Here is a 15,492-nt window from a genome sequence, read left to right as displayed (position 1 = left end):
CATATAAGTTGTATTTGTCAAAGACTCTTCTTTATAAGGACCCCATAAATCAATGTGTATAAGATCAAACCTTTCTTTTGAAAGGGACAAACTGTTTTGAAAAGACATTCTATGAAACTTTGTAATTGGACAAGTTAAACAATGAGATATTTTATTTTCTAAAAAAGGAAATATTATTTTCAAGACTTTATTAGATAGATGCCCACATCTTTGGTGCACCATCGCAAACTCACTAATATTGAAAGAATTTTCAGAAACAATGTGTATTGTTTCTTTATCGAAATTATTTAAAGAAGAAAAGAAAAAAAGATTTCCAACTCTCTTTCCAATTTCATAGATTGCATTTTGATCATGATCCTGCAACACACAATTATTTTCAGAAAAAGTGCAGGTTATCTTCTTATTATCTTGTATTAATTTTACTACTGAAATGATGTTATATTTGAAATCTGGTGCAATAAGTACTTCTTTCAGGTTAAAATTCTCATTTAACCTTAAATCTCCAACTTCACTAATGGATTTGGAAGATCCATCTGCAAAGTATAAAGATTTGTTTTGCTCCAACTTATGTATTTGTGTAAAAAAATTCATATTATTACATATGTGACTGCTAGCACCTGAGTCTATCAGCCACATATTCTTTCATTTCTCTAAATGATTTAGGCTCATGTTTAATTCAATAGCTGTAAAAACATAAGAGTTAGTAGACTTACCTGCTTCAAAGTTTATGTTCTTTCCTTTTCCTGCTCCATTTGAAGTTCCTCCTCCATTTGAAGCTCCTGCTCCATTTACATCCATCCTCATTTCTTTAAGCAGCCTCTGAATTATTTTAAATTCTCCTTGAGAGATTTCAGCTGGTGCATCTTCATCATCAGAAAATGGAGTGTTTGCTGCATATATTGAATTTCTTTTCTTTGGATTTTTCCACCATTCAGGATAGCCCGGAATTCTGAAACATTGTTCTTTAGTATGCCCTCTCATCCTACAGTGATTACACACTATGTTCTTGTTATTCTGCCTTCCATCATCAGGTCTCCTTGTCTTCTTCATAGGTCCTCCATTTGAATGCAGGAACATGGCCGAATGATGATCATGATTTTGAATATTAATCTGTCTTTTCTTCTCAACATTGAGTAGCTTGGTGAAGGCTTTGTAAACATTTGGTAGAGGGTCCATCATGAGTATAAAATCCTTGATGTTCTCAAAAGAATCATCAAGGCCTAATAAGAACAAGTATAATTTGATATTTCATAATCCATTATCACTTGTTTTTCTAGTTTACATCTAACACATGTGTGTATGTTACTTCTATCACAAGTGCAGTTTCTGTGTGGTTGTAAATGTAGAAGTTCATCCCAATAAAGCCTAGTTTTCGAATAGTACTCTTCTAGGTCTAAGTTACCTTGTTGAATTGTGTAGATGTTCTTCCTCAATTGATACTGTGTTGGCCCATTTTTTCCTTCATAGCGTGCTTTGATTTCGTCCCATAATTGTTGTGAAGTAAGAGTGCTCTGAAAATGGACTTTATTCTTCTTATCAATAGTATTCATAATTTAAGTTCTTACAGTTGCGTCAACCATCCTTCAAAGTATAGCTTCTTTGTTATCACTCGGCATTTTACAATAACCATCTATAAAACTTGTCTTCATCTTGGCCAGAAGTCCTAATTGAACTTTCGTGCTCCACTCAAAGTAGTTGAGCCTTGTAAGAACATTCAATGTAAGAACGGATGAAAAAAGATTCTCCACCATGTAGATATAGAGGATCAGTACGATCACGCTTTTTTCTGCCATTTGAAAGCGTAGATGAGATGGATATTGAACAAATTCTTCTACAGTTGTGTTAGGGTTTTGATCCTCCACTAGTTGTTCATCGACACTTGAGTCTTGATGAATTCTTGAATCAGATTCTTTAATAGTTAAGTGGTGTACCTTAGAATTAGGGCTTAGATCTTCTTTCGGTTCGTCTAGAAGATCGTCGTTATCATAATCGAACGCGTAGATTGGTAAATCTTTTGTAGATTGTTTCCCTTGTGCTCTGATATCATATTAAGACTTAAAGAATCAACATGGATTTGATGAATCAAGATCAAGAATAGTAGAAAGTCTGAAATATTATTGATGAAAGTAAACGGTGATTAACACCAATGTTTGATACATCACTAGGGTCATTTGCCCGATTCTTGTTTTAGTTACAACAAAATATAAATTAGTCCTTTAAATATTACTTTCTATTTAAATAAGGTATTAAACTTATTATAGTAACTAACTATCTTTAAACTTTATAATTTGCACAGATTAACTCACAAATTAGTTAATATAAAATTATAAATAACAAATTATAATACTTATCTCAATAAATCAAGATAAACATTCAGTTTTCATAAAGATTTTCACTAAATTATAATGATTGAAAACTATATACAAATCAATTGAATATGATTGACATCTAAAAGAATTTTACACTAAAAAAAATTTAAGAACAAAGACATATTGAAAAAGGGTATATTTAGACATATTGTAAGTTTAATAGGTAGTCGTCTGTTCAATAAGATAGTGTGAGAGCTAGAAGTTCAGATAGGCAAGTGTTAAGACCTGTGATCTGAGTGGGTTTGTGTAGAATCTATACAAATCAAAGTCTTCTAGTGAAATCCTTTTGAAAACAGAAGAAGAGGTGATGTATGAGTTTTATCTTCGAATATCCATAAAATCTTATGTTTTCTTTTCATTACTTCATTCATTCTTATATCTGCCGATTCAAATCCTGTAAGCATTTTTCGTAATTGAAACTGTTCAAGAGCTTTCTACGATTTTTCCATGAATAGAAACAAATTTTCAATCCTTAATAGGATTAAAATCGCATTTATGTAAAAAATAGGACAACAGTATTCAACCCCTTTTTACTGTTGTCTTTGAACTTAACAAGATGACATCTCTCAAAATAGTAATAACACCATTATTAATTTGATCAACCACATAGTTTTTTTTGAGGGATAACCAAGACAACTACTTTTATTATCACGATCTTAAAATTTGGTTTTATGAGAAAAAATATTTGCAATGTAACATAAACATTCAAAATTTTAAGATGATTATAATATTAACATTCTTAAAGTTTGGATTGATTTATAAATTACATTGCCACATTAATCAAGTGTATATGTTCTTTCTCCATAACAATATTTTGTTGTAGAGAATATGCACAAGTTTTATTTGTGAATGATACCTAAAGAATTAAGAAAGTATCGAATTTATAAATTCAATGACATTATCACTTCTTACTATTTTAACTAAATATTCATACTCATTAACAAGGTAATAAAAAAATTCATGTTTTCAAATACATATGTTTTATCTTTGAGAAGAAAATCCAAATGCATCTATGGTTAACATTTAAGAAATTTGAATAATTGAATGTTCTTTATAAGGGTTCTAAAGATTAATATAAATAAGTTCAAAACATATTTTTAAAACAGAACAACTATCAAGAAAACACATGTTTGATATTTTTTAAAAGGAACAAACTTTACAATGTTGTATCTTATTTTCCAAATAGGATAAATATTTCTTTTGGGAAAACGGTTTAACACCATTTCATTAAAAAGCCCAAAAGTGGGAGGGGTGAATAATCAAAATTAGACAAACCTTAGTTTTGATTGTAAGATGACAAACAAAAAAACCCAAAAGTTTCTGAATGGTGGCAGTCAAATCACATTACAAAACACAGATTAAAATGAACAAAAACTACAATCTTGCTATCCCAACCTATGTTGTCTCCATATCCGTCTTTTGACCATATTGCCTTCTTCCACGTCCCAATCTTCTCGCGTTCTTCATGAAGGGAGATTGAATTGAAGCATATGATGATGTCTATTTTCTATTATTGTTTAATCTTCATCTATATGAACTCGTATTAACATAATAAAATTTATTCTTTTTTAGGATTTCAAGGTTTTTGTCACTACTTTCCTCTGCTTCAGTTTTCCGTGTTTGAGGATCAACAACCTTAGTTTCCTTCTCCTCTATTGTATCTTTGCTTTCATCTTCTGCATCTTCCTCTTCCTTGCATTTAGGTTTATCTTCTTCATAATCCCTTGTCTCATCAATTTCCTTTCCTTTCTTACTTCCCTCTTCTTGAGTTTGATTTCCTTTTGTTCCTTCACCTGAATTCTGAACATCTTTCCCTTTGGCATTTCTTTCTTTTGCTGCTTGTTTTTCTATAACTGTTTCATTTGTACTAGGAACCTTTTGTTGCTTGGCTTCTCCATTCTGCATTTGTTGTTCCTGGTTTGCTTTCTGGTTGGCCATTAATTTAGAGCATCTCATTATAGAATGTTTAAAGGTATTGTAGTTCACGCAACTATACGGTCGTCATTCATAGTGTATGCCCATCTTGGTAGCATTTCCCTTTTGATCCACCACTGTAATTTCGCCGGGGAGAACGCTTCTAGGTTGAACTTCAACGCTCATCCTAGCATATGTGAGATTTTTGCTTTCCTCGGTGATTTTTTCCATGTATAGCGAGTTTCCTAGAAGGCTAGCAAAATGGCTTAAGGCTTTCGTGTTGTACATGTGTGGAGTAATATTTCGCAACTTGAACTAGATTTGCACTGTTTCTTTTGGAATACTGTCATAGCTCGTACCCTCCTTCCATTTTTCGAGCTTCATACATTCTTTCCCCATGTGTGTATGTTCTAACTCTAAAATTTTCTCAAGATTAGCCTCTTGATTGAATTTCAGGAAATACATGCCGTGATTGTTAGAGATGACCTTCATTAGACCTTTTTTTCCTCATTGCTTCATGAGTTCTTCCTTGGTGGCATCAAAAGTGGCAGGTTCTTTCCCAATATAATTACCCACTATCACATGTTCCCATGATCGAACGCATTTTTTCTTCCACGTCTGATGGTAGCTTGAACTTAAAGGGAATTTCGAGTTTTTCCACATTTTTTTTGAACGCACCCAGGAAAATCTATCCATTTTCTGGGATTTTGTTTTCACCTTCTTTTGCTAAGTTTTGACCCTAATTTGTGTATGGATTCTTCTTCCAAACTTGATCAACCTGACAATTTGGGTTCTTCTTCAGAGTATAAACCTTTGTCTTGGTACATTTTTTCAACTCTTTCATTGTGTTGACAGACTAGCTAACAATAATGTCATACTCCTCTTTTTTAGAAGGTTTCAATCTTGGAGGTAGTGCAGGTTTAACTGAATAGTGATTTGCTGAGCCCTTTCTTTATTGAGAATCATTTCTCCATTCTTAGTTTGCATCAACATCCTTAAAATTTGGTTTCTCAATCCTTTGAGGTTTTCCCTTTCATTAAAACCAACCCTCCATTTGCCTTTTGCCTTCTCTTCGATTTCCCCTGCTTTCTTGTTTATTGCATTATTATAACATTAGTTTCCAACCCTGATTTCTTCCAAACCAGCACTATTTTCCTTTTGTTCCCTTGTACTTTTCTTCTTCTTGTTGGTCGCCTCTATTTTATTTTACTTTCCTTTTTTCTCTGTGACTTACCAGTTTTATCGGATTGATTCTGATTCCCAAAAGAGTCAGTAACAAATTCATTTGAAATTTTTTGTTTTGGGCAATCAGTATGTATTTCATTTTTGCTCTTATCTTCGTTGACATTCATCTTAACAGAATTATCGAAGGCTATAGTGGAAGAAGGAATACCTGGAGCTTTTCTAGAGTTGACATTTATGCTCTTGCTCACGAATTCAGGGGTGTCATCTTTTCCTTCTTTAGTCAGAGTGTCTTTGTTTTTATGAGACGTAATGGAGTATGTGCCCCTATTTCCTTCTTGTTGGTTATTTGCATCCTGGACTTTCTTTGGGTGAGTGAAGTAGAAATTTGATACCTCAAGTGCCTGTTTAAGAGAATTGGCCAGGCTTGAGCCATAAGTTGACAAAGAAGAAAGATTCCCTATTGCAGAAACTTTCATGTTTCCTGATTTGAAATGGAAAAAGCAAACGGATTCAAACAACGGCGTTTATCGCGATGCGCAATTAGAACGATTGAAACCCTAACTACGCTTGTGAATGATCCAACTGGGGTTTCTGCGACACTACAGATCGTGTCGTTCGTGGCGATCATGTCGTTTGTGCCGATATTGACTTCGATTGTGCGGTATTGATTGTGTCGCTTGTGCTGCGGTGAATACAACGAAGCGTGATCCGTACGATCGAAACCCTAATAGCGCTTGCGAAACAGGGGATTCCACTGCTATGTCGTTTGTGACGATCGTGTCGTTCGTGTCGATGGTGTTGTCGATTGTGTTGTGCCAACCGTGCCCGTCGTGCCGTCGATTGTGATGTGCCAACTGTGCCAATCGTATCTCTAGAGCTTTTCTCTCACATGTGACTAATTTTTGGTGTTATTAAATAGGGTAAATATTATTCATGTCTTTAGAAGATAGATGAACATGTTTTTTTATGTATTCTAATACAATCAATAAAAGGCGATGAAAATTCAGTAGAACTATTATTAGAAATGTCTTTAAAATAATAACGAGGAGAGAAAAAACAATTTATAATTTTCTTCCCTATTGACCAATTTAAGGTTCTACAAAATACATCCATCTTCATCAAATATGCACATCATATTCTCATCTTTAATCAATTTTGTTACCAATATTAGATTATATTTGAAGTCATGTGCTATATGACATCTTTTAGTATAATCTTTTATTTAGTTTCACATCTTCTAGTCAATTTTTTAACAGATCAATTTGCTAAATAAACATCCTTATTTTATCAAATTTTCTAACATTAATGGATAAGTTTTTTAATATTACAAACATGACTGCTTATCTTTTTATTTATCAACCATATTATGTTATATGTTATTGTTATCATCATTATATGTGCTCATCATTATATATATATATATATATATATATATATATATATATATATATATATATATATATATATATATATATATATATATATATATATATATATATATATATATGCTTATAAATACATAATAAATGCTCATATTGTGTTAAAATGTAAATACATAACAAGAATCAGAATAGCATAGGATTTGTGTTCAAGGAATCTGAAACAATCTTATTTTGTGTAACCTTTTAATCCACATTAAGTGCAGATATATTTCTTGTAAGATTTGTATATTTTAATAGATAATTTTGAACTCCCTTCAATTTTCTGGGTTTGGATGTTCAGTTATGTTTTCTCCTTAATCTATTGTAGTATATTCTTCCTTAATTAGTTACATTAATATTTCTCTTGGTTTCAACCTTAATTGGTATAGTTACATTAATATTTCTCTTGAAGGTCATTAATTTGATACTAACATATTATCTACAACATTTCCATGAGTCATTTACTCCCATTAGAATAAAAGTAACTTTGCTTCTTTAACAATTTGCGCTACTTCACTTACCATCTTAATTATATCCGTAACAATTATCAACATCTAACCTATTACAATTGCATTATCTTGCTGGCTTCAAATGTTCTCTTTCATCCCAAATCAATTAAATCTTAGAATAATAATGCTCAACATTAATATCAAAAATACCTTTTTGTATCCTTCCCTAATTGAAATAATATTTGTATATAATTGTCTTCTAAAGACACTGATTTTTTACACCCAGACTTATAACCGTTTAAAATCTCGAGTCATCAAAGTTTATTTCATAAAATTTCTAATGATCTTATTTTACGTGATTAAGAATAAATAATTAATTCGGAAACAAACTACATTTGACCAGTTTTCGATTTAATTAAAATATAGAATATTTTAATAAAACATAAATATAACCATAAAGATAAAAATGATATAAAAAAATGAGAGAAGCAAATTAAAAAATAATATAAACAAAACAAAAAAAGGAATAAAAAACTATATAATGATAGTATTATTAGTAACATTAATAAAATAAAATATAGATAAGTATATAAAAAGACTTAATATTGAATAAATAAAAGTGTAGAGAAATAAAAAAAATCATGTGTAAATAAGACTTAATATTGAATAAAGAAAAGTGTAGAGAAATAAAAAAAAATCATGCGTAAAGAATGATGATATTGTAAAAAAAAAATTGTGTATTAATCTTGTATGTTTTGATTTTGCAGGGATTACAAACATGGTCTAACCCCAAAATGATCTAGACATGTGGATGGCAAAAATATGCAACCAAACATGGTTTAAGGAAAAGTCAATGAAGCAGCAAGAGTTTTTTAGGTTATAAGTATTCTAATTAGATTCTAATTTAATGTGTGAGAAATTAAAATATAAATACAGCAGAAGGTACCTTAATTGATTTAAATCTTCTCTTTCTTTTGTAATAAAAAAAGTCTTTAATCTCTCTTTCTTTAAACTTTGTTTATGGAATGATTTTTCCAATTTAATGAGTACGTCAATATGTTTCTCTCTCCATTGATGGGGACGCAAAGGAGAATTGTTCATAATTCAAATGGGGACCATTACCGTTACATATAACTAACTAACGTTATATAAGTTAGTTATTATAATTATGTAATTTCTAATTTAGTCCCTTCATAAAATTAAAAATATCACTTATGTATCCTCACTTTATATTCATAACAAATACACTCATAAGGCATAAACTTAATTTCACATTATATCACATTATTTTGGTTTATACAAAATATGATATTTACAGAATTATTTATTATACTAGTGACCCTACAAATTCCAACAATCTCCCACTAGGTCACGTATGTACAAAAATAAATGTATCAACCATAATGCGCCTTAAATTTTAAGTCATCTCAATCATATATTGTATAAATAATTTTATCAATTAAATATATCAATATATGACCAAGGAGCTCGTCGTTGTATTTAAGCATAACTAGACCCAACAATGATTACATAAATCAATACAATTAATTTACAAATCATATAATGAATATGAGGAATGAAAATTTCATTCAAGGTGATCTTTTCATGTCAATTTTCAACTAGACATTCTTAATTTTAGTGAGATCATACTTTTAACATAATTAAACATAATGTAAGGAACTGAATAATGCTTAATTTCTAATCAGAATAAGAAACTTCATAAATATCTATAAAATAACTAAACTAAAAGACAATCAAACTACAAACTTCCACTAAAGTTAGAGATGGTCGATTTCTATGATACTCATACGAGCAATATTCTCATGAAAGACATTAGGCGATAAACTCATTGTCAAGGAGTTTATAACCACAGATTTTGTACATAAATATTTTATAGAATTCTATCCACTTTGTATCATTTCTTTCATAACAAGAAACTTGATATCAATATTACTTAATTTTATACCTAATAACATGTCACAAATTCTGCTACAATAGTGAATAAAGACGTAAGTGTTTGTTTGACATTTCTTTTAAAAAACGATTAAACTAGCTAGCGGAAAATGTAACCCGAAGTGGATTTCATATTGTTTTGGCATCCCGTAAGTTTGGAGTCAGAATACTCAATGATCTCAAGACTTTCCGACTTTCTATATGTGAGCATCTAATTATTAGTTCTTTTCAAATATCTCATAACTATTGGCTACTTAATGTCAAACAAAATTTGTGACAAATAAAATGTCACCCATATATAAAACCATAAATAAACGTTTACTTCCACTGAACTTGTGATACACAAACAATCAATTAAATTCACATCAAAATCAAAAGAGAGAATTGTTATTTTGTGAAATTTATGGTATCACTAATGAGACGCTTCTTTAAGTCTTTAATTTGCAAACCATATTAATTTAGTCTCTCGATACAAAGTTTTCTCATTGCACCAAAATATTTTTCAATGTCTCTATTGAAAAACCCTTTAACATCTATTTTGGTAAAGCTCCGTATCAAAATATGCAACGAGTACCATAAATTGTCCTTAAAGAGTAATTCAATTAAATTGGATTGTTATAAAAATACTTGATTTTGAGGTTGTTGAGTTTGTACTTAATGAATTTGAACAATACTATCTTGTTACTCTTGATTTTTGAACATTATCATCAATATCAATTAAATCCTTATCAATGTCAAAAAAAACACTTGAAATATAAATCAAATCCTCCTCAATAGGAATTATTGTTCTAAATCATTCAAAGACAAAATAATTTATCCCCTCAAACTCAATATCCTCATAAAAAAAATATTGCAATCTCGTCTAAAAAAGTCTATCTTTAACTTGACATCATACAAAATTATAGCCCTTAATCACTTAAAATATTTAATAAAGTAGTTGCTCATATTTATAAACTTAAGTAACAACTAAATTCAAATAATTATTTATCCTATCTCAAAATACTTAATGCAACATTAATATCAAGTCTTTTGACAATAATATTAATTTCTAATAATATTTTGGTGTAATGATCAAACATTAATAATAAGATATGTCAAATTATTAATATATCTTTGGATGGATTAAATTATTCATGTAAATAAGACTTTATAATTATTACATATTTATCATTACAAGTATATTTATGAAATTTTGTCAATTAATTATCAGTTTTTGGGTCAATTTATATAATATAATCACATGAATTACACAATACTACCATTCAAAATTGTCTTGAATTAATTTCAACAAAAATTTTCACTTTGATAATTATTTGTATCAATCAATACAATTCAAAGAACAATAATATCATTATTTTAAATTTAAATATTATATTATTGTATATAACTCAAATAAATAATATATAATTTACTAAAGAAACATATGATTTATTTTATTATAAAATAAAATTATACTATTTGAACAATAATATCATTAATTCTTGAATTTAAAATTGGTAATGTTTTATATTAATTAAGTAAAATATTAAATCTTCATTTATTTGACCAAATTTCAAATATTATTATTTCTGAAATATTGTTAATTAATTTATTAATAATTATTAAACTTAATCTTTTAATCCTAAAATACTAAAATAGAAGGATATAATTAAAATTTTATTATATTATATCCATAAACATTATTTATATATTATATATTATTTAATATATAAAAATTCCTCTTTTAACGATACAACAATTAATTGATCTTCAAAATATATTCTGAAAACAAAACTTTAATTTCCTCAATTTAAACAATACTGTCGTGAATTACATATCATGAGATATCATATCTACTCCCCAAAATCAAAGAAAATATTCATAAATCTAAGACTATCCACAGCAGGGTGTCAAATAAGGTATCAAATGGGTGTTAAAATAATATCAAATGGTGCAGCAGAGTATCAAAATTAAGTGTTAAAATATGGGTATCAAATTTTGATACGGGACCAAATTTGATGTGGCCCAATCACAGCGTGCCAAGTGGCAACGCTGGTGGTTACTTTTTTTGTTTTTGTTTTCTTTCTTAAATACACTTTTGCATAATAATTGATCAAAAAAATATATATATCATTATTTTTTATTTTTCAAGATCTATAAATAAAGACTTGGTTTGTGTCATTTGGACACAAAAAAATTTCTGAAATTTTCCATCATGTTATCATCCTTGTTTGTATCACCTTTCTTCATATCATCATATGGATATTCCCCCAGACCCTTTCAATCTCGAAGAGATTCAACAACAATGGGAGTTGGAGGAATCTTTACTCAAAAGACAAAAAGAACTTCTCGAAGAGCTTCAAAGGAGAAACAATCGATCACGTAAAAGAAATTCTATAAACAGGGACCATAGAGCTGCCCATCAGAGGCTCATGGCCGACTATTTCGATGAGTCATGCACTTATACTGAAATGCAATTTAGACGTAGATTTCGTATGAGAAGGCAATTGTTTCTCCGAATTGTAGAAGCCGTAACAAATTACAACCATTAATTCACCCAAAGGAGGAATAATGCAGGAAAGCTTGGATTGACACCGATCCAGAATTGTACAGTTGCCATGCGCATGCTTGCATATGGAGTAGCCGGGGATGCATGTGATGAATATGTGAAAATTGGAGAAACCACTACACTTGAGTGCACTCGTATTTTTTGCGAAACAATAATTGCCTTATTCCAAGATGAATACTTAAGACGACCAAATGGGGAAGACTTGCAGAGGTTACTCCAAGTTGGACAAGAGCGCGGTTTTTCTGGAATGATTGGAAGTATTGATTGCATGCACTGGGAGTGGAAGAATTATCCTAAGGCTTGGCAAGGGAAGTTTACTAATGGACACAAGGGCACAACAACAATTATCCTCGAGGCAGTGGCATCTTATGATTTATGGATATGGCATGCTTTTTTTGGCATGCCCGGAACATTGAACGATATTAATGTATTAGACAGGTCACCAATTTTTGACTACATTGAGTCTGGTGAAGCTCTTGCTGTGAACTTCACTGTGAATAGTCGACAATACAATCTTGCCTACTATCTTGCTGATGGAATCTATCCTAAATGTCCCATCTTTGTCCAATCAATTCAAATTCCCCAAGTAGACAAAGCGCAGTTGTTTGCAAAACAGCAAGAAGCATGCAGGAAGGATGTAGAATGTGCATTCGGGGTACTCCAAGCACGGTTTGCTATTATTCACCAACCAGCTAGGATGTGGAATATTGATGGCCTAGGTAAAATAATGAGGGCATGCATAATTTTACATAATATGATTGTGGAGGATGAACGAGATTTGTATTCACGAAATTGGAAAAATATCGACTTCGAACGTTCGAATAATTCTGGGTCTAGTTCCTCAGTTAATGTCCAAAGAGAAGTGTTACCTCAATTTCAAGTGCATGTTCAAGGTCGATCTGAATCAAATATTCATACTAGGGCCGATCTACGTGATAAAGCACAACATATTCAATTGAAGAAAGATCTTGTCATGCACATTTGGAATAAATTTGGAATAACTCTCGATTAGAGTTTTAAAAACACTACTTAACAAATTAGCAACGTTTAGAGTGTTTGTTTTCTTCTTCGTTTTAAATAATATTTGTATGTTTGATTTACCAAGTGATGAATAATATTATTTGTGGTTAAAAAAATGAAATTATGTATAAATGATGTGGAAGTGAGAGAAAGTGAAAAAGTAATTTTAATACCTTGAATAAAACTCTGGTGTAGGATATGCTAAAAAGTGGGTGTTAAAATAAGTGTTAAGCTGACGTGATAGGGTATTAAATGAAAAAATTTGATACCCTGCTGTGGATAGTCTAAGAAAATATCATATCTACTTGATATTATCAATAATTAATATATCTATATATTTCAAAAAACATGTTTTCAAAATTATCTTAATTCATCCATATATTGATTAAGATTAATGAGAGAAAATTTAAATATTCATAATCTTGATGATTTCTTAAATAGAGGGAAATCAAATATTCCTTAATCTATTAATTTATCAATTTATCGTCAATTTTAATTGATACATAATCGTGTTATTGAATTTAAATATCCATAGATCTAAAAACTTAACCAAACCAAACCAGATAATCTAAATATTCATAAATCATAAATCTTTATATCTTTATACCAAATTTATTTGAAATTATCTCAAATTAATATATATATATATATTACTAATAACATGTTTTTATTATCATATAAATTGCATGCATATTAATTTCATGAAATTAGATCCTAATTTAATATGTGAGAAACTAAAATGAATTCGACTACTTTAATATATTATAACCAAATAAAAGCTCTAAATTTTTATACTAAATCACTAAGCTATCGTCTTTTTTGTTTAAAAATGCAATAGATTTGAATAAACATCTCACTACTCGAAATAAATAGGCTGCCCTAGGGAGTGGGCTGCCCTAGCCCGAGGGCTTGTCGGGCTTACCCAAAGGCCGACCCTGATGACAAATACACTCATAAGCCATAAACTTAATTTTCAATTAGATCGCATTATTTTGACTTATATTAAATATGACATTTACACAATTATTTATTATACTCATCTTAAGGCACTATTCATCCAACTTTGCATGTTTATTTTCAAACACTTCCATTTTTAAATAATTCAATATACACTACTTGAACCCCTTAGATTCAAACGGATCTCATGGACAACACAGAGCATAAAATTAAGTATATGACCTACTAAAAGAACCACAAGAGACCAAGCTACAAGTCCGCACAAACCAAATCGAGACATTCTTCACGAAACTGACGTAGTTCATGTCCAAAGGTAGAAGAAGCTCTAATTGCGGAAGACTAGGGAAAACTCGGTTCAACCATCTATAACATTGACCACAGTTCACCAAAATGAGCAAGCCAACTACCAAAAGAATCGTGACTCAATAAGGGTTCATTTAGCACCAGCCTCAATATGTTATTCAACGTGTGCACAACGGAAGAGCCTTTAGAAGCCCAATATAGTGTCAGGAAGTTAAACGGAGATAGCTTGAGTTCCAACCAAAGGAAAGCCTAGCTAGAGTGCTCCATATAGGTCATATATATGACATATCCAAATAACCATAAGAGAGTTCCCTACATGTATAAACCAACCAAATTGAGTCATACAACACCCATGACATGCAGTTCCCCTTGAAGCCCAATTGTCTCCAATTGAAGCCAATCTAAAGTAGTCTACCAAAAGAACGAGAAAGATGATCTTTCGAATGGAACAAACCACAGCCCTCCATTCAAGGTATGTAGCCCAGAAGAAACCCCGAAGCTCAGTTGTCTCCGATTGAAGACAACTAGAAACATTATGCCTTTAAAGTAAGGGCGGGTACTCCAGGGTAAAATTTTTAAAACAATATATATATAACAATTAGGGTTTTGTCCAGTTGACTTTGGAGCTGGACTGTACAAGGGCCTTACCTTTCCTTAATATTTATAATAATACATCAATTTTAATTAATATATAAATAGTATTTATTTTAAAACTATATTTATATGATAATTATATATTATTTTTTTTATTAATTTTAATATAATTAATAATACAAATTAATTATAAGATAAAAATTAAAATAATAATTTATATAAATATAAGGGTAAAAAAGTCTTTTATATTTCTTAATTTTAAACTATTTTAAAAATTTATTAAAATTTATAAATTAATATTCATAAACAAGTTAAAACAATTATATTGATTTGGTTCGTTATTTAAATAAATAAATTGATATATTATTTAATTTTCTAAAATGATTTATAAGCATTAATATTTTATTGTCTTCAAAATTGTTTATTCACTTGATAATTCGTTTTTTCACGATTTTGTATTTTTTTTTCTTATTTTCATGTTTTTTTTCTTATAATCTCGCAAAATTAGGCTGAAATTCACTAAATTAGACTTTCATATAATTTCCTTTATTTGTATAGTTGGTTTTTTCTTATTTAAAACCTAATTAATTTAACTTCTCACTATTTTTTAACTTAATATTTATTCAACTATATAGTTTTAAATTTATCAATTTGTTTTGTTTTTTTAAATCGAGTATTCTTATCTTTTATTACATTTTGTATATTTATTTTATTTTAGTAAGGGTATTCGAGAAACGGTTTGATTAATACGTTGATTTATTACCCGTATTAGTGTAATA

General features: G+C 29.8%; 1 pseudogene; it reads left to right on the top strand.

The window, feature by feature from the left end:
- The first annotated feature begins 11,528 nt into the window (after window positions 1–11,528).
- On the top strand, window positions 11,529–12,851 carry LOC124926264 (annotated as a pseudogene).
- The last annotated feature ends 2,641 nt before the right edge of the window (window positions 12,852–15,492 follow it).

The sequence above is a fragment of the Impatiens glandulifera genome, chromosome 1, assembly GCF_907164915.1.
Source record: "Impatiens glandulifera chromosome 1, dImpGla2.1, whole genome shotgun sequence".
NCBI lineage: Eukaryota > Viridiplantae > Streptophyta > Magnoliopsida > Ericales > Balsaminaceae > Impatiens > Impatiens glandulifera.
Note: the sequence above shows the minus strand (reverse complement) of the source record. Positions and strands in the feature narration are given on the sequence as shown.